The sequence below is a fragment of the Lactuca serriola genome, chromosome 6 (genome assembly GCF_051521515.1).
Source record: "Lactuca serriola cultivar US96UC23 chromosome 6, Lser_US96UC23_V15, whole genome shotgun sequence".
NCBI lineage: Eukaryota > Viridiplantae > Streptophyta > Magnoliopsida > Asterales > Asteraceae > Lactuca > Lactuca serriola.
In genome coordinates, this window is record NC_136413.1 from 185,535,065 (window position 1) to 185,555,774 (window position 20,710).

Sequence of the window (20,710 nt, forward strand, 5' to 3'; positions counted from 1 at the left end):
TTTTTTATTGAAAAAATTAAACCTAAATATTGGAAAAAAAAACAACAAAACCAAGTGGATATATGAATGGGTATATACTTATTCATATATGAATACATATTCATATATGAATAAAGTCAGTTCCATCCTCTCGGTAAGCTATAGCGTTTAAGTGACAGATTCGAAATGAGTGGTTCATATTAATTACCTTGTTCTCAATCTTTTTTTTCCTTCAATTGAACCATCATATATATATATATATATATATATATATATATATATATATATATATATATATATATATATATATAGGTAAAAGATCAAATAAGAACCACTAAATGTTAATAACCATAAGTTTAACTAATAGCTAAGGTTATTTGTATATTTTCTAATATTTGATTTATTTTAAAGTTTTTATAAATGAAAAAAACCAAAAACCAATAAGGAAAAAATGGTCCTTATGAGAAAAATATTCTATAGGTTAGATTCATATCATTTCCTCATTATATCCAAGAGAAAAACAAGTATCCTCTCACCTCCTTCAATCATATCTGATGAACAACACCACATCCACCACTATTGGTGGTGGCCTCTGATCACCGATGATTAAACCTTCATCAGTCGCCGGAATTTCAGATCTGGAACTACTGATGTGTCGTCTTTATCATTGTTGTGGTGAACCGCCACCAATTTTTCTTATCATACTGTCAAAAATCGCCATCATACACCACCATATGACATTCCTAGTTTTAGATATGCTCCGACAAGCACTTATAAAACTGCTAGTCTGACTCAGATCTAGTTCGATGCCACTCTCTACCATCAGATTTGAAGCCAAAACCATGTATGTCATTCATCTCCTCCATATCTATCATAAACCACGACCGTCACCATCACCGATGACGTCCACTACCCTCTCTCATCCTAGATTTGTTTAGATCTGATGTAGATATAAGAATTTGGTGTTATTACGCAGAGAGTTTAGTTGCATCACACCAACGACGTTACACCACCGCCACTATTACTCACAATCGACGTCACCATAGTGGTTCGCCGCTAGATCTGTTCAGATGTGGTGTGGATTTATTCAGATGTGGCTTAGATCTATTCAGATGTGCTGCATATCTAGTCTACAACCAACCTCCGACAACTTTCCACCACATTCGTCACCAAACTCTGACGCATCAGATCTATTACATGATCATCTATGTTAAACCACTAACCACCGCCTAAACTTCAGTTTTCTTACTAAACGACCGAAAAATGTTAGATTTGGATCTAAATCACCGGAAAAAGAAATCGAGAAAAAATTATCAAAACATGCCAAAATAGCTCATATCTATAACCTTAGTGTAGCTATTGGTGTAAACCGACAAGTTTATGAGCTAAGACGACTGACGAGGCCATATCTTCAAGCTTCGGCGATCGATGACAAATCACCACAACCTCCCCCATCTATTTCTTTCTCTCCGATTACTGGTGAAACATATCAGGTATGTCGATTTTATTGTTTTTCTTCTATTAAACTGTAAATGTTCTATTAAAATGTGAATTTAATGTTTTTATCTATTTTTTGTTTGTTTTTGTTAATATTAGTTTTAAACGTTGTTAAATTGTGAATCCAAGTTTATTCTCTTACTTGTTGTGATATTTTTACAAAATTTTTATTCATATTTATGTTTTATGGTATTTATGTTGTAGATTGAATTTAGAATGTATCTTATTATGTTAGTGTTTTCTCAAATAATGTTATTTTAGGTTTTTTTAAGTTGTGAATCAAGGTGTTTTAATGTTTTAGATATTGTTTAGTTCTGTTAGTGTAATTTTTAACCGTGAATGAGTGAATTAATATGTTTTTAAGTTGTAGATACTATGAATGACTCCAAAATATTTTATTAAGTTGTGAATCAGAGTCTTAAAATGCTCTATTAAACTATGGATTTATGTGGTGCATACAAGGTGTTTGATGATGTAACGCTTGGTCCAGGTATTATTTCATTTCTCAACTTTGGGGTTTTTGTGGGAACTCGACGAGTTGGGGAGCTCCAACTCTTCGTGTAGAGACTTTTGTGTCCGCGGCTTTTAAGGATCCAACTCGACAAGTCGGGGAGTTCCAACTTGACGAGTTGACATCTATTGATGAAACCCTAATTTTAGGGTGTTGCACCCTATTTAAAGGACTTTAACCCCTCAGCTGGCCTCCTTACCAACCTCCCTTTGTCCAGAAAACCCTAAGTTCGTTATCCTTTCAATATTGAGTGTGTGAGCCTTGAGAATTGATTTTGGGTGGTTCTTGGAAGGAACTTGGAAGTTGGAAGAATTTTTTTTAGAAGGAGTATAGATCCAGAAACTCTTCACCAAAGGTAGTCTTGTTGAGGTATAAAGTCGACGTCTTGCTTTGTTTTATCCTAGATCTCTTTAATTGAAGTTTTGGCATGTTTATGGGATTTTGTTAGGACTAGCTAAGATGTTGAAGGGTCTAGGGGTTATTATATTAGATCTAACCCCTTCATGACTTCTCATGGCTGAAAGTTGCAAACGTTTCTTAGTTCCAAGCCCTATTCATGCAGTAAGTCCCTCATTAAGTTCTTGTTAAGCTCTAGAGGGTAGTTGTAGCTTGCATGGACGTAAAGTTGGAAACTTTACATGATTATCCATCCTTTGGACACTAGATCTGTGTTTTGGGGCTATGTTACGAGAGTTCAAGGGCTTTATAGATTAAGAATCTCTCTAAAGAGCTTAGGGCTTGAGTTTGCTTTTATTTAGATTGTTCTTAAGGGCAAAGTTGGAAACTTTACCCTTCTAGACATCATTTCGGTTGAGATCTGAGATTTGGAGTCCCTAGATTCGATGGTATCAGCTTAATGCATTAAGAGGTTGGATTTCTGGCCAACTCGACGAGTTTATTAGTGAATTGGACGAGTTGATGGGATTTTTCTCGTTCTGTTCGAGTGAAATGGGAACTCGACGAGTTGAGGGACAACTTGGCAAGTTGGGTCAACTCAGGACGTTGACTTTGACATTTGACCTTAGTCTTTGACCAAGTTTGACCTTTAAGGGGTTTTGGGACATTTTGAGTGGTATTTAAGAAGTAGTTTCTGTTTTAGGGTTGCATAGAGTGGATATTATAGTCCCGACCTAGTCAGCTTCCGTGTAGTATTGAGGTGAGTCTTCTTACCACACTCATGGGTTGAAGGCAGCAAGGCCGACCAATTAATTGATATGAGATGCTTTGTTTGAAAACATGTAATGGTTTGCTATTTGGTTTATATATGGGTTCATGTAAAGACCATGAGGGAGCCCATGACACTTGGCAAGACCATTGGAAGAGCCCATGGCATGAGGGTATAAGACCATTGTGGGTGCCAATGACATTCCATTGATGACCATGGAGGGAGTCCATGGAAAACTTGTTTGTATATGTATGAGCATGACATTATGTGATTATATGATTTATGTGATTGGGAAACTCACTAAGCTTGTGCTCACATTTTTATTAAACGTTTCAGGTACTTCTATTGATAAGGGCAAGAGATCGGTTTAATGATGTGGCGTGCATTCTCTAGTGTTTTCACATTTAGCTCTTTGTACTCTGAATTCAAAAATAAAATGGATATGTATTGTTATCTTTTTGTACTTCCTATGGATGATGTTTTTGAAATTAAAAGTTTAAAAACTTTCTGAAAAATTGGGTTGTTACAAGTTGGCATTAGAGCCTTGGTTTGAGAGATTCAGACACACTTCTAGGTGTGTCAGAACTCAAATTGGGGAATTGATAAAAATTGCTTTTCAAAAAGAAAACAAAATTAAATTTCTTGAAAACAATTTTTGTAAGAAAAAGGGGAGAATGCAATGCGCATAATAGATCAAGTTCAAGTAAGTATTCACAATGTTTTAGTCTTGCTACAGTATATATGGAAATATGATTGTATGGATTATTTGCTATGTGTATGCTTTCAAAGTTGTACATTTTTAGAATTGCATAGCCCTAGAATGAGGGAATCTGCCTCATTCTTGTACCTTGTTTGGTTATGGTTTAGGGTAGAAGATTTATTTGATAGTATATGTGATTCTCTTTGTGTATAACTTGCATGCATAGGGCAACCTGCTATGATTGATCTGGATTCCTGGTTTTGTGAGGGTTGAGAATCCTAGGGCAGTCTAGGATCAGAGTTAGTGTTGTGCTTATGAGTTATAATTTGTGATTGGATGACTTAGGGATATCAGGTATGGCCTTTGGGAAGGTACATTTAGGTGTGGAAAGTAGTATTGGGCCCGTACTACCGAAAGCACAAGGCATGTACCCAAAGCAATGACATACCTGGTTTTTCTTAGAAGTCCGGTGACAAGGAATCTCTTTCGAATTCCTTATCTTGGTTATTTGTGACATTTTCAGTTTAGGATGGTGATGATCACACGAGGTTCAGGATTAGGATCAGGATCAGGTTCGGCCTCCGGTGCAGAGCCCACAGATGAGAGGTTGCATGATTTTATCGCAACTGAGGTTACTCGTGGCATCCTTGATGCCACCCGATGATTTTTGGTACCGTTAAGGAGGGCATCATGGAGATAATGGAGGAGAGACTCAGGTCCTTCCGATCCGAGATTGTTGCAGGCCAGATTGGGACCCGAGCTCCCTCGTTCAGGGAGTTCAAGGCGTGCTGAGCACCTGAGTTCTTTGGGGTCAGGGATCCAATCACTAGACGATGCTGGGTGGAAGACATCGAGAATGCCCAACGCACAAGTTTTTTCCCTAATGCGGTAAAGGTGGGGTTTGCATATTGTATATTGAGGGATCGAGCATGAGACTACTGGGAGGAGGTGACCCGTGAGGTGGGATTAGTAGGGGTGGATGAGATGACTTGGGAGAATTTTGTGAGGAGGTTTGATCGGGAGTTTGCACCATCCATCGAGGTGTACCGTTCGGTGAGAGAGTTCCAGGATTTACAGCAGACCATCGAGACTGTGGCGTAGATCACCGCCAAGTTTCGAGAGAGGGCACTTTTGGTTCCGTAGTACTCTACGGATGAGGAGATGAAGAAGACTAGGTATCATTCCATGCTGAGAGATGATATTTGGGAGTTTGTGAGTTTTTTAGGGTGCAATACCCTGAATGAGATGGTGAAGAAGGCCCGGGAACAGGAAATTGAGTTAGAGCTCCACACGAAGCAGAGTTGGAGCAGGTTCAGCCAACACTAGGTCAGGCCAAGAAGCCTAAGACCTCCGATCCTTCCAGCAGGGTCCAGCAGGGACGTGGCCATTATGCCAAGTGTGGTAAGCCGCACAGTGGTGCCTACCGACAAGCAGGCTCGGGATGTTATGCATGTGGCCAGCCGGGTCACAGGAGCTGGGATTTCCCCAAGAAGAGCTTGATTTGTTTCCACCGCAACCAGACCGGTCATAAAAATTTTGATTGTCCGAGGTTGGTTTAGGGAGGAGAAGAGGTGGCGGCGCTTGCGCCTGCCACTATGAGGATTACAGATGGCCGCCCAATCAAGGCGGAGGCTCTTGTAGTGAAGAGTCGTGCATTTCAGCTGACTACGGAGGAGGCCCAAAAAGCGCCAGACGTCGTGACTGGTATGTTATCTATTCTGTCTAGTTTATTTTATTGTTATGCTTATTTTATTATGATTTTGTATAGGGACCTTCTTGGTCAATGGATTGTTGGCTCATGTTCTTTTTGATTCGGGGGCTACCCGATCATTCGTAGCTCATGCACTCAACAAGAAGTTTTGGGATGCTCCAGGGACCTTGGATTCCCCACTTGAGGTGGATATTGCAGATGACCGCACCGTGAGTGCTGTGAGGGTATATTGGAGGAGCGTTCTAAAAGTGTCCGGGGAGAGGTTTTCTATCGACTTGGTTCTGATTTCTTTGTAGGGATTGAAGGTGATCAACAGGATGGATTGGTTAGGGCCCAATGTATCCATGATAGACGGCAAGCATCAGCTGGTGAAAGTTCGAACCCCAAGTGGGGGAGAACTGATTATTCATGGAGAGAGCCTCGCATGAGCCATCTCTTTGTTTGTTTATGAGGGCTAAGAGGCTTCTTCAGCAGGGTTGTTTTGGGTTATTGGCTTTTGTTTCAGACACAAGGATTGAGACCTTGCCAGAGTTGAGCAGTGTTCTTATTGTGCGAGAATTTCCTGATGTATTTCCTAAGAAGTTGCCAGGGGTGCCTCCGGAGAGGCAAGTGGAGTTCCTCATTGATTTAGTGCCTGGTGCGGCTCTGATAGCCAAAGCACCGTATCGTCTAGCTCCACCTGAGATGCAGGAGTTGTCTATGAAACTTTAAGAGCTGCTAGACCAAGGATTTATTTGTCCGAGCAGTTCCCTATGGGGAGCACCAATTCTATTCGTGAAAAAGAATGATGTGTCACACAGGATGTGTATTGATTATTCGGAGCTGAAGAAGCTTACAGTGAAGAACCATTATTCGCTTCTAAGGATTGATTATTTGTTCGACCAACTTTAGGGTGCATCTTGGTTTTCCAAAATTGGTCTTCGGTCAGAGTATCACCAGATGAGGATTAGGGATGAGGACATACCGAAGACGGCCTTCAGAACTCGTTATGGTCATTATGAGTTTGTGTTGATTCCATTTGGGCTCATCAATTCTCCAACAACATTCATGGATCACATGAATTGGGTTTGTAGACCGATGTTGGATCGGTCCGTGATCTTCTTCATTGATGATATTTTGGTTTATTCTAAGACCAAGGAGCAGCACGAGCAACATTTGAGGGAGGTATTGGATACCTTGAGGATGGAGAGGTTGTACGCCAAATTCTCTAAATTTGATTTTTTTGTTGCGTGAGGTGCAGTTTTTGGGGCACATCATCAATCAGGAGGGTATTTTGGTTGATCCAGCCAAAAATAAGGCGGTGATGCTTTGGGAGGTTCCGAAAAACGCATCTGAGATCCGGAGTTTCTTGGGTCTTGTAGGGTACTATCAGAGATTTATTCAGGATTTTTCCAAGATCGTCGTACCTTTGACCCAGTTGACCAAGAAAAGTGTGACATTTCGGCGGGGTCGAGATCAACAATCGGCATTCGAGACCTTGAGGCAGAAATTATGTGAGGCCCTGATTCTAGCACTACCCGATAACATTGTAGTGTATTTTGATGCTTCTATTTTGGGATTAGGAGTGGTTCTGTTGCAGAGGGGGCATGGGATTACTTATGCTTCGAGACATTTGAAGCCCCAAGAGGCAAATTACCCCACTCATGACTTGAAATTGGGGGCGGTGGTGTTTTCCCTCAAGATCTGGAGACATTATTTGTATGGAGTCTGATGCACCATTTTCACTTATCACAAGAGTTTGAAGTATTTGATGGATCAGGACAATCTGAATATGTTGCAGAGGAGATGGCTCGATGTAGTAAAGGATTATGACCGTAAGATCCTGTACCATCCCGGGAAAGCCAAAGTAGTAGCCGATGCTTTGAGCCGTAAGACGACAAGTGCCCCTATTCGAGATATGTGTTTGAGGATGACAATGATTTCACCTTTTTTTGATATGATTAAGGAGACACAAGTGGACGGTTTAAAAAGGGAGAACTGGAAGATCGAGCGGATTTGGGGGAAAATTCCGTTGTTTGTTCGAGATGGTCAAAGGTTATTGACTCCGTGTGGCAGAGTTTGGGTTCACCTTCTGGGGGTGTGAGGCAAACAATCTTGGAGGAGGCTCACAAGTCCAAATTTTCTATCAATCAGGGGGGCCACAAAGATGTATAGACACTTGAGATTGAGTTATTAGTGGACCTACATGAAGCGGGAGGTTGCGTAGTTTGTCGAGCGGTGTTTGATCTATAGGAAGGTCAATGCCGAGCATCAGAGGCCTCACGACAAGATGCAACCGCTACCTATTCCGATGTGGAAATGGGAAGAGATTTCTATGGATTTTATCATGAAGTTACCTAGGACGGCGTGGAGTGTGGATTCCATCTAGCTTATTGTGGACATGTTGACCAAGAGTGCTCATTTTATTTCGATCTCTGAGAGTCTCTCTGCCGAGAAATTAGTATATATTTATGTGCTGGAGGTGGTGGTTAGACACAGTGTGCCAGTATCTGTATTCTCAGATCGTGATGTTCGTTTCACCTCCAGGTTTTGGTGGAAGTTCCATGAGGAGTTGGGAACTCAGTTTCATTTCACCATTGCTTACCATCCCCTAGACCGACGGTCAGAGTGAGTGAACGATTCAGACGCTCGAGGATATGCTTCGGGCATGTGTATTGGATTTCAGAGGGAGTTGGGATACTTACCTTCCACTAGCAGTGTTTTCATACAACAATAGTTATCATGCTAATACTAACCGACCCCCGTTTGAGGCGCTTTATGGTCAGAGATGTAGTACTCTAGTTTGCTGTGGGCAGGTGGGGTACCGAGTTATGGGAAGTACCGAAGTGGTGCTTAAGATGACCGAGTTGATTCAGCAGCTTCACAAGAGGCTTCAGACGACGCAGAGCAGGCAGAAGAACTATGCGGATAGCTGCAGATCGGACCTGTAGTTCCAGGTTGGGGACATGGTACTCTTGAAGGTGTCACCTTAGAAGGGTGTTATCTGGTTCAGGAGGCATGGCAAGTTGGGCCCCAAGTATATTGGCCCGTTTCGGATTATTTCCTGGGTGGGCAAGGTTCGCGGGGTCAGTTGGACTTGCCTGGGGAACTCGGGCAGATCCACAATACACTTCACGTTTCGCAGTTGCGGAAGTGTGTAACTGATGAGTCGATGGTTGTATCGCTATATGATATTCAAATTAATGAGAGCCATAATTATGTGGAAAAGCCCATTGCGATTCTGGATAGAGAAACGAAAGCCCTTCAGAATAAGGAAGTGAAGTTAGTAAAGGTGCAATGGCAGCACCGAAGAGGCTCTGAGTGGACCTAGGAGCCATAGGATGAGATGAGGAAGCATTATCCAGACCTTTTTGCATCAGCAAACTTAGAGGAAGAAGTCTAGTCCAAGTGGGGGAGATCCGTAACGCTTGGTCCAAGTATTATTTCATTTCTCAACTTTGGGGTTTTTTGTGGGAACTCGACAAGTTGGGGAGCTCCAACTCGTCATGTAGAGAATTTTGTATCCACGACTTTTAAGGATCCAACTCGACGAGTTGATGGCTATTGATGAAACCCTAATTTTAAGGTGTTGCACCCTTTTTTAAAGGATTTTAACCCCTTGGTTGGCCTCCTTACCAGCCTCCTTTTGTCCAGAAAACCCTAAGTTCGTTATCCTTTCAAGATTGAGTGTATGAGCCTTAAGAATTGATTTTGGGTGGATCTTGGAAGGAGCTTGGAAGTTGGAAGCATCTTGTTTAGAAGGAGTATAGATCCAGAAACACTTCACCAAAGGCAGTCTTCTTGAGATATAAAGTTGACATCTTGCTTTGTTTTCTCCTAGATCTCTTTAATGGAAATTTTGGAATGTTTATGTGATTTTGTTTGGGCTAGCCAAGATGTTGAAGGGTCCAGGGGTTATTATGTTAGATCTTACCTCTTCATGACTTCTCATGGCTGGAAGTTGCAAAATTTTCCTAGTTCCAAGCCCTATTCATGTAGTAAGTCCCTCATTAAGTCCTTGTTAAGCTCTAGAGGGTAGTTGTAGCTTGCATGGACGTTATTGGGTGTATGGTGTTGCGTCTTGGGCTCAGTTCTTAGCCTTGTTTTGTATCTGGATTGGGCCTGTCCATCCGTGATTTATTTGTTAGGGTTTGAGTATTTATAGATGCTTGCATGCATCTTGGTACGTAAGGTTTTGGAGTCGATTATTCATAACATTTATTGTTTTTATTGATTGTAACCCTAAAAGCCTCTACAACGGAAGTTCTTTGTCGAGCTCTACTGAGGCTTGAATCATTTGAATCATTAAGCATACTGTTGATTCCATCTCTTGTTTATTACTTTGTTTGAATCGTTTTGCTAAACCTTTGTAAGATCTAAACTATCTAAGAGAATAAAATCTCATCAATTGGTATCAGAGCAGGAGGCTGTGTAATTCATACACATCTCTTCTGTCATAGAAGTGATTAGGGTTTATTCCGCATGCATTGATATTTATTGAGCCGTCACTCCATTATAGACGTATCTCATTAATTATTAAATCTGCCCTAATATTACGTATTACAAAGTCTGATCTTATAACAGGTTAAACGATCAAGCATGGACGATTCTCAATCCAATCCAATCAACATTTCTAATAGCATCGGATCAACAACCAAGATTCCAATCCTCTACACTCAAGATTATGAAGTGTGGACGCATCATTTTGAAGACTACGTTATTGAATCGGAGGACAACGGGTATCTCATATGGGAAGCAATCATAAATGGCCCATTTGCTCATTCAAAGACTTCGAAAATCATTAAAATTCAAAAAGAGAACGACGATTTGTTGAAAGATGTGAAAGACGTCGCTCAGGACGAAAAGGAGAAGTTTCAATGCAACATTAAGGCATTGAGACTAATCCGGTTTGCTCTTCAATCCGACACATTTCGTTTGGTTAGTTCATGTAGTACAGCGAAGGAAATCTGGGATAGGCTGAGAGAACTGTATTCGACAGATGAAGACCTGGAGCACTCGATTCAGACCCTTCTTCTCTCTGAATTTGGAGAGTTCAAGCAAAAGCCAGAGGAGTTAGTTACACAAACATTCGATCGGTTCAATCATCTTCTCAGTAAGATGATCAAACATGACATTGAAAGAAAGCTGATCGAACATAAGGTTACTTTTTTAAATGGTCTAAGATCTGAACGGCGTGCGGTCGTATCAACAGTTAAAGCACATGAACAGTTTAAATCTTATTCATTGGCGAAACTAGTAGGAATTCTGAAATCGCAGGAAAAGACGGTGTTGCAAGAAAAGAGTGTGGTCATAAACTTGGGATCTTTGGCCCTTCTGTCTAAAAGTAAGAATGCAGTAGAAGACGAAGATCTGGACCTAGGGGACTACGATCTAACTTCAGACGATTATGCTATGATGGTGTCCAATCCCAAAAGGTTCATCAAGAAGAAGTTCCCTACCAATAAGAACCGAAATTGGCAGGGAAGCTATAGTTCTGAAAAGGTGAAGGAGGAGTCGAAGACTGAAGAACCTAAGAAAGAGGCGAAGGTGGAAGCTGATTCTGGTGTCAGCTGTTATTACTGTGGAGGAAAGAATCATTACGCCAAAGATTGTGTTTTGAAGAAAATGGCGGAAAAAGATGAGGAGAAAGATGAAGAAGCAATTCTCCTGAAAAAAGCTGGAGGAGCTTAAACGGAAGAAAGTTGCTACTAATCCCTTTATGAATGCTCTTTTTGTGCAGGGTTCAGCAGATGATGATAAATTCGAGGGCGTTCAAGTCTGGTCAACCGACTCAGAGGATGATGAAGTGAGAAAGCCTTCTCATGGAAAGGCTTATGTTGCGAAGAGTGACGATGTTAGTGGAAGATGTTTCATGGTGACAGATGTATCTCAGATGAGGGGATACAACACTGATGGTGGAAATGATGCAACCAAGGAACGAGAGGACGTATGCTTTACAGCAAACCCTCTTAGTGTGCAGATCAATGAGCTTGACGAATTGATCAAGAAGGTACAATCCATTTTTATTTCGTTTAAAGTTCCACAAGCATCATACGAAAAAGAATTAATAAACTTGAATTCAAGAATTTCGAATCTAGATAGTTGTTTAACTCAAACACGGGTCACAAATTATAATCTGACTGACCAAATGAGAAGGGTGTCATCCAAGAGTGAGGAGCGAAGGATGTGGATTGAGCAGAAGGAGTTGGAGCTAATTAAGTCTAGGGGTGAAAACATTTATTTGCAAAGAGACAATCTGAAACTGTTAAAACAAAGGAATGTTTTTTGTTTGATCGCTAAAAGGCTTTATGCTAACATTACTCAACTGAATCTAAATTGTGAAATAGGGTAGAAGATACATCGCATGATTCTACCCTTCCTTGATTTTAAGGAGGATGAAATCGATGCCGAAGCATACAACTGTGAAAGTGTCGTATCTTCCGATGATGTTAATCCTACTTATATGTATGGTCTGGACAAAATAGAATCTTTTATAAAGTCCAAAGACCATAAGGACATGCTAAAAAATCTTTTGGATGAAAACGATAAGCTGAAACTCAGGACCGAAACCATACAAAAATTCGACTCATTGAGTACGAATTTAAGTTCAGAAAACAAAATTGATGTTGAAAACGCATCTGAACTTAATGAGGATGATGATATGAGTAAAATTTTTGTAGAGGTTGAAGTCGAGTGTTCTGAATTTGTCAAGAGCGAATCTGAAAACCACAAAAACCTGATTTCTGAAAATTCTGTGGAATTCGCTCGTTTGTCCAAAACTAAGTCCCCAGCCCTTAAAGAAAAGGTTGTTGTGTACCAAAAAGTGAGAACCACACCAAATCAAGTGTATAAGGTCATAGGAGTAACCGAACATCAAACAGCCTAACTCACTACCTCAGTGAACGAAGATAATGCAGATGGCTGTGATGTGTTTTTCTGGTCAGCACCCATAGACAATGCAGACGAAACGGTTGGTCTGTCGGAGCGAACATCCTGGAAGACCAAAGGTAGATATGTGCCTGAACCGCTGAATAAGCCTACCAATTCTGACGTACCAAGTACAAGTGGCACAAAAGAAACTCATGTAGAAGAAGTCACCTCCACAAGCGAAACCTCACCTATGAAGAGTGAACCTGTTGCTCAGAAGCCGAAACAGAAGGAGAATATTCACAGACAACCCAAACAGGTGAAAAATCAAAAGCAGCAGAGGAATCTGAGGTATAAGAAAAACCTCTCAGAGTGAAAAAAAATTTGGCGCTCTCAAAACCCTCACCACGCTCACTTTGATGGAAACTCCAAGGCCAAAGAAGAAGAGAAACAGGATAAAGGAAGCTTCAATCCTTTGGACCGAAAGAACCAAAAGAACACGTCTGGGTCACAGATAGAACAAGACCAAGAGGACAGGTTCGGTCCTGTAAGAAACAACAACCCAAAGTCTTGTTTCGGTCCTCCAAATAACAGCAGACAAAAACCAGGGTTCATTCCATCTAACGTTTATAGCAGGAAACCCAGTTTCGGTTCAGAGACCCACAACAATCGAAAAATCAGTTTCGGTCCTTCTTCAAACAAGAACCGAAGGTCAAGGTTCGGTCCCTCAAATGATTACAACAGAAAGGGTCATTTCAAATCTGAAGACAAGAGAGATTCCAATTCTAATTCCTCTAATTCTTCTCATTCTCCTTCTTCTTCTAAATCTAACTCTCGTCCTTCACCATGCTCTCAATCGTCAAAGGATTTGAAAGGAAAGACTAAAATTTCCTCAGCAAAAGAAGACCGAAAGCAAGCTAGCAACAAAACCCCTGAACCTAACTCCAATAAAATCAAAGTGTTCACAAATAAGAGGAAAGATCAAACAACATTAATAAAACGAACTTATCTTGTTGATGCTTCTCTTACTATTCCTGTTTTTGTAAAAGGCTCACGAGGACCCAAGCAACTCTGGGTTCGTAAATCTGCTTAACTTTTGCAGGTTATAAGTGATGAGTAGTTTGACGAAGAATGGTACATAGACAGTGGCTGCTCACGTCACATGACAGGAAGGAAGGAAGAGCTAAGGGAGTTTCGGTCCCTTCATAATGGCGGCAATGTTAAGTTTGGTAACAACTCCTATGGCACGCTAAAGGGTTATGGAATGATAACAAATGGAGACTTTACAATCAACAAGGTGGCTTATGTTGAGGGGTTACAACATAACCTTATAAGCGTGTCTCAATTGGTGGGAGGTATCGGTCTCAAAGTTTCATTTGATGATGAAGGTTCAGAAATCATGGAGAAGAAATCCAACAGGGTTATTCTCAAGTCAAAACGAAAAGGTGAGATGTTTCCTTTAAATCTTAACCCAATCAAAGGGAATCCTGCCATCTGTCTCTTGTTCAAAGCTCATTCAGACGAAAGTTGGTTATGGCACCGAAGGCTCTCACACCTCAACTTCAAAGACATCAATAAGCTCGTCATTGGTGATCATGTTCGTGGTCTTCCATTGCTCAAGTATGATCGAGAACACTTATGTGATGCTTGTGAAATGGGGAAACAAAGTCGCAAAAGTCACCCAACCATTATAAACTTCAAAGTTGTTGAACTACTTGAGTTACTTCACATCGACTTATGTGGTCCATCATCCATCGAGAGCATTTGCGGTAATAAGTATATTCTTGTTATTGTTGATGATTTCTCACGGTTTACATGGGTGTTCTTTCTAAAGCATAAATCAGAGCAACTCCCAAGTTGAAACTCTTTATCAAGCAGGTCGAAGTGCAATTGAGAAAAGTCATTCGAAACATCAGGAGCGATAATGGATTGGAATTCAAGAATAAAGAATTCGAAGACTTCTTGGCAGAAAAGGGCACCAGTCACAATTTCTCAGCCCCATATACTCCTCAACATAACGGGATTGTCGAAAGGCGAAACAGATCTTTATGTGAGGCAGCCCGAACCATGCTGAGTTTCGCCTCACTACCACTGTACTTCTGGGTAGACGCCATTGCTGCAGCCTGTTTCACTCAAAATAGGAGTTATCTCAACAAACGTTTCTCTGTCACCCCCTATGAGATTCTTAACAGTAGGAAGCCGAATGTCAAGTTCTTTCATGTGTTCGGCTCAAGGTGCTTTATTTTCAATTCAAAAGAACATCTCAACAAATTTGATGTCAAAGCAGACGAAGGCATTTTTCTGGGGTACTCTCTTACTTCAAAGGCGTACAGGGTTCTGAATAAACGTTCCAAACGTATTGAAGAAACCTATTATGTAACATTCGATGATACCTACGTCAAGAAGTTGCAGTCTATTGAAGGCAAAATGGGAGAGATCTTCTCTCAATCTGGTCAAGTCACAGCCACCATCGCTAATTTGTTTGATCAATTCATGGATTTGTTTGATGAACCAGAGAAAGCTATTCACTCTAAAGCCCAGGCAGCAGACAACAAGGTGGATCATCTTAAGAAGATTGTCGAAGACTCCACCAAACAGATGGATGAAGAAGAACCAGTTCGAAACGAACCTTCTCAGAGCAATACTTTAGTCGAGGGGGAGAAACATTTCTCTTCAGAACGACAAGATTCACATATCCAGGGGGAGAGTCCATCATTTTCAATCGGTGATAATCCTCATGACCAAAGGGAAACTCCAATCTTTGAAGGAACCGAAATCCCTGCCAGATCCGACAGTCCGGTTGCACCCGAAAGTCCTGTAGCAACTGAAAGTCCAAAATCAACCAAAAGCCCTGCCAGACCCGACAGTCCGGTTGCACCCGAAAGTCCTGTAGCAACCGAAAGCCCGGAATCGCTTGGAAGCCCAGTAGCAGAAGAATTTTATGGTTCACCTCCAAATGATTCGTCATTTGTCGAGGGGGAGAATTCCACTTTGCTTTATGATGATGATATTCAATCTGAGTTGGAAGAAGAGGTAAATGCTGAATTGGATCCCACTTATGATCCAAATTATCCTCCTCTCATCAAATGGACCAGAGATCACCCTGCGTCTCAAATCGTGGGTGATGCATCTAAAAAGATTCTGACTCGATCACAACTGAAGGCGAAGCAAACTGTTTTATTCTCAAAAGTAGAATTCTGTATGTTTCATTCTTTTGTTTCAAAAATAGAGCCAAAAACCGTCAATACTTCTCTCGATCACTCTGATTGGGTTCAATCAATGCAAGACGAACTCAATGAGTTTGAAAGAAATAAGGTGTGGAGACTTATTCCTACACCAAAAGATGCCTCAGTTGTCGGTCTCAAATGGGTGTTCAGAAACAAAATGGACAAGGAGGGTAATGTAATCAGGAACAAGGCACGGTTAGTAGTGAAGGGTTATTGCCTGGAAGGAAGAATCGATTACGAAGAGACATTCGCTACGGTTGCAACGCTGGAATCTGTTCGATTATTTCTTGCCTATGTTGCACACAAGAACTTTGAAGTCTAACAAATGGATGTGAAGTGTGCCTTTCTAAATGGGGATCTTCAAGAAACCGTGTACGTGGAGCAACCTCCTGGTTTTGAAAACGAAAAGCATCCTAATCACTGCTATATCTTGGATAAGGCAGTTTGTGGTCTGAAACAAGCTCCTAGGGCATGGTATGAAACTTTAACTAAATTTTTAAAGATGTCTAAATTCAAACAAGGTTCGGTTGACCCAACCTTCTTCCGTAAAAAGGAAGGTAACCACCTTATGATCGTTCAAATCTTTGTCGATGATATCATCTTCGGCGCAACGAATCCTAGCCTAACAGCTGAATTCAGGAAGTTGATGGAGACAAAATTTGAAATGAGCTCAATGGGTCCGATTAACTTTTTCCTTGGTTTAAATATCAGACAGGGACCCGAAGGGATCTTTATCAACCAGGAAGCATACACAAAGACTCTTCTTGCTAAATTTGGCATGATGGGAGAATCAAAAGTCAAAGTCCCTATGGCATTCGGCACCAAGCTCACACCTTCTTTAGAAAAACCGGCAATCGACATCACTTTATATCGACAAATGATTGGTTCGTTGATGTATCTCACAGCTAGCAGGCCTGATATAATGTTTTCAGTATGCTATTGTGCCAGATTTCAAGCAAATCCTCGGGTTCGGTTCACATGGGAACCGAAATGAACCGAACGCTCGGTCTATTTCGGGTTCGGTCCCATTGCACTTGGTTTCGTTCAATCTAAAAAGGTGTTGTCTATGGTTGTATACTTACGTACAGTTGTTTTCCAAAAATGTTTTTTTAGGAACCGAAATGAACAGAGCGTTCGGTCCATTTCGGGTTGAAATTTTTTTCTTTTTGGTTTGGTTTTTCTCTTTACAAAAATATCAAATCTCCAAAAATATTTTCTTTCTTTAGTTCCTATTTTTGTTTATCATTCCTGGAATATCGATGGGGCAGGTATCATTCTCACACTTTATACTAGTTAAGCGTCCCTAGAAGCATGCTGCTGCATGTTGTCCAAAGCCTCAACTGATTTTGAATAAAGCCTTAATGACTAGGTATATACAAACCTTGTCTTCCCAATTAGGCTGATACATTTATTCTAATCATGAGCTACCTTACTCTTTTCTCATACGAGTCAAGAGTTTTCTGCTTGGTCACTATTTTTAGCAGAGGTACTTTGGTTTCTTTTCACCACCTCAAAAATTTTTCTCCATCATATTTCGGTCCCATATAGTAACCCTTGAGACTCTCAGAAATAACCACTGAGGTTTATGGTTACACAATCTCTGTGTTTATGATCTTAGCCTCGTGTCACTATGTGCTAAGTGAAACCCAAAATTCAATATCTAACATGAATTGACGGTAAACAATTACATTTGTAGTTGTATCATGAAATCTCTTTCTTTTGTGTGATTCTTATGATATTGTTACTCACCATGACATTTCTTCCCATAGAATCCAGTTTTCATAGTTTGAGATTTCACAAACAAACATCTCCAACAAGTCACCACAAATACATCCCAACCTACTTGTTCAACAGACCACATCGGTCTCACAGGTACTTCGTTTGGTTTCGGTCTTATGTCAAGGTCCGGGATTCTAAACTGAAGCGAAAGCCACCCTTTTAAGCCTTATCAAAAGATGCCTTTCAACACTTCTTAACAAGTGTTTGATCGTAATTCAACGGGAATCCATACAGACACTTTAAAGTCTCTCTTGACTTTGAAGGAAGAGATTCGTGCCCGAGATCCACTGTTTTGTGTCTACATTGACATCACATATTCCCACATAGATGTTGTTTTCTTTCTTTATCTTTTGACACTTTATGCACGAAAATCTTTTGATTTTCCAAAAGTCTGGTTCGGTTCGATACATGCTATTTCCTCTTGTGTAGCTTTGGGTCTCAAAGAAATACTTAATCAAGGACTGACGTGGCTCTTCTAATATCTTTGATTCTATCTCATGATAACAGCTATGTTAAAAGATAAGATGATGACTCAGCCGGAAGGTCAACAGTTCAAAAAGGTGATATGATGGAAAGGCACGTTTAACGGCACATTTTTTCTCTCTCATGCGTCATCATCGTGGTTGCTAACAGTCACAATTCAGTCAATTCCGGAAACGTTTTGCGTTTCGAGAGGATTTGGGGGCTGATTCTTCTCTCTCCTCTACCCACGGTATAAAGGAATCATTCCTTGTTCCTTTACCACTTTACAGCAATCCAAAATCAGAGAGCAAACTAAGGCGATTTATCCTTTACTGTTCATCTTCTTCAACCCAGCATTCAACAATGGCGGATTCTTCGTCTGTTCATGAAACTTCTCCTCGCACCCACATTCTCCCTATTCGACCTCAACAAAGCCTGGTGATTGACCTAAACCCTCTTGTATACGATCATTACATGTATCCCATCGTGGAGTGTCTCAAATACTCTCCACTGGTTCTCGCCTTGTCGAAGGTGGAAACCGTACCCATGGAGTGTCTTTCCCAGGTATTCTCCACTGCTCATTATGACAAATCAGTGGATAGAATCTACTTCGACATTCTTTCCAACAAGACCTCCATATCCAAGCAACGTTTTTGCTGGCTTCTAGGGTTTGAACCTGATGAATCAAGGGTTAACCCTGACTCAATCTCTATGGGACAGTTATTCTCAATGTTCTACAACATGGGCTACACAGAAATCCTCACTACAGTAACGAAGTTTAAAAAGTCGTGTCTTCCTCCTCCATGGAACGGCTTCTTCACCATTCTATTCAAGGGATTATCTGAGAGGAGTGCTGGTTCTGATGGGGCCAGTAAATTTTTTATGACAATTCTCTACGAGTTGTACAATGGGATCAACCTAGATTATGGCTCGGCTCTCTGGCAACAGCTAATTCAAAGCCTTGCCTCCTCATCTCGTCATACTGAAGTATCCTATGCCAGATTTTGGACGCTCATCACCAAATGGGCAATGGACAAGCTTCATGTTCCCACTGTAGCCGATTCCCCCCTCTCCTCGATCAGTGTCTTCCACACCACCAAGATAATTGTCACTGATCCCACCAAGTTCTCTTTCATTGGATCCATTCCGGAGTCTACGTACGCCGGTGTGTCAAAGGAGAGCATTATCATGAAGACCTACAAGGAATTTCGTCCTTCGGGTCCGAGGGAGCTGACTGCAGAGATGGTTCAGTCCATCCATGACGCAGATAAACCAGCTGCCAGGGGAAAGAAACCAGAAAAAGGGAAACTTAAGAAAAAGGCTAAAGGGCGAATGGTCCTTCTCCTAAGAAGCGAAAACCCTCAAAGACAGATCAATCACCCCCACCGAAAAGGAAGAAAAACCAGCCGAGGAGGAAACTAATTCTCGCTTCTTCCTCAAGCGATTCAGAGGCTGACAAGTCTGACTCAGAGGAATCAGCTCGAGGTGATACTCCTCCCCATTCACCTTCACATGAGGTACCAGTTTCATCCAAACCTATTTCCCCTCCTCCTACCACCATACCTATTTCCATTCCCATCATAACCTCCATTCCTATCATAACCTCATCTATTTCCATTCCCCCTATAACTACTCCTATTTCTATTCCCCTCATACCTACCACTATTTCCATTCCCCCGATAACCTCTTCTAACCCTATACCACCCACCTCCATTCCTATACCACCACCCATTTTCACTGAAGCCACCAAAACAACTATCAGTGAGGTTCGAACCAATGTATCTGATATAGGGGATCGGACTTCAGCACCCGAAACCACCTTCACCACCGAGCCATTTTCTACACCTGAACCTACCCCTACCACTGAACCTCCAACATCACCCTTATCTCCCACTCCCTCAGCAGAAACCGAGACATTTTTGGGTGGGGAGGATATGACCTTTGATTCCACATACTACAGCCCTTACTGGATCCAAAGCGATGATGATGATGATGCTCCTGTCACCAAAAAGCACATCAAAGAACTTCATGAGAAAATTGACAATCTCATCGCTTCTTCCTCCTCCTCTCGGTCCCACGTGACAGAGGTTGCTATTTAAAAAATAGTGGATGACTTCACCAACAAACACGAAGCTTCCATCACCTCTGCCACTGCTGCCATTGATGCATCCTCAAAGGCATGCTCAGCTGCGACCGAAAAAGTCGAAAAACTATTCAAAGATGCTACAATTTTTCTGGAGTCTTTGCAGGGAGCTGCCGAAACCAATGCATAGAAGGTCAATTCTGCTATTACGAAGCTTACCACTTTGTTTGCCACTGAACAGCAGAACTTTGCTAGTCTTCGACAGACTATTGAAGCAGACCATAAATCCTTCCAGTCCAGCATTGACGAGCGTCTCTCCAAACTCCAACAGGACCTGGCCACAGAAAATTCTGTGATGGATGCTCTGGCTCGCAAAACCTCTACGCTTAAAGCCAAGAACCTTCTTCTTTCTCAATCTAGGAAGGAGGTTGATACTCTTCTGTCAGAGCGAGCAGTGATCAAAAGTTGTGTTTCGGATGTCCACAACGCCCATTCCAACATCCTTGAAGCGCATGACCTGATTCTCAACTACTTGGTGAGGCGAACCCTGCATGAGAAGCTTGCTCCTGCACTTTCCATGCTCAGCCGAATTGAGGGGCTTCCTGAGCCTGTGGCCTATCCAAAACAAGCGGGAGAAGACAGTCCAAAGGGAAGTGATCAATCTCAGCCTCCTCCTATTTCCACAGCTCAATCCCAACCGCCTCCCATCTCTTCATCTACTCTAACCAAAGCAACCGAACCACCAACTGG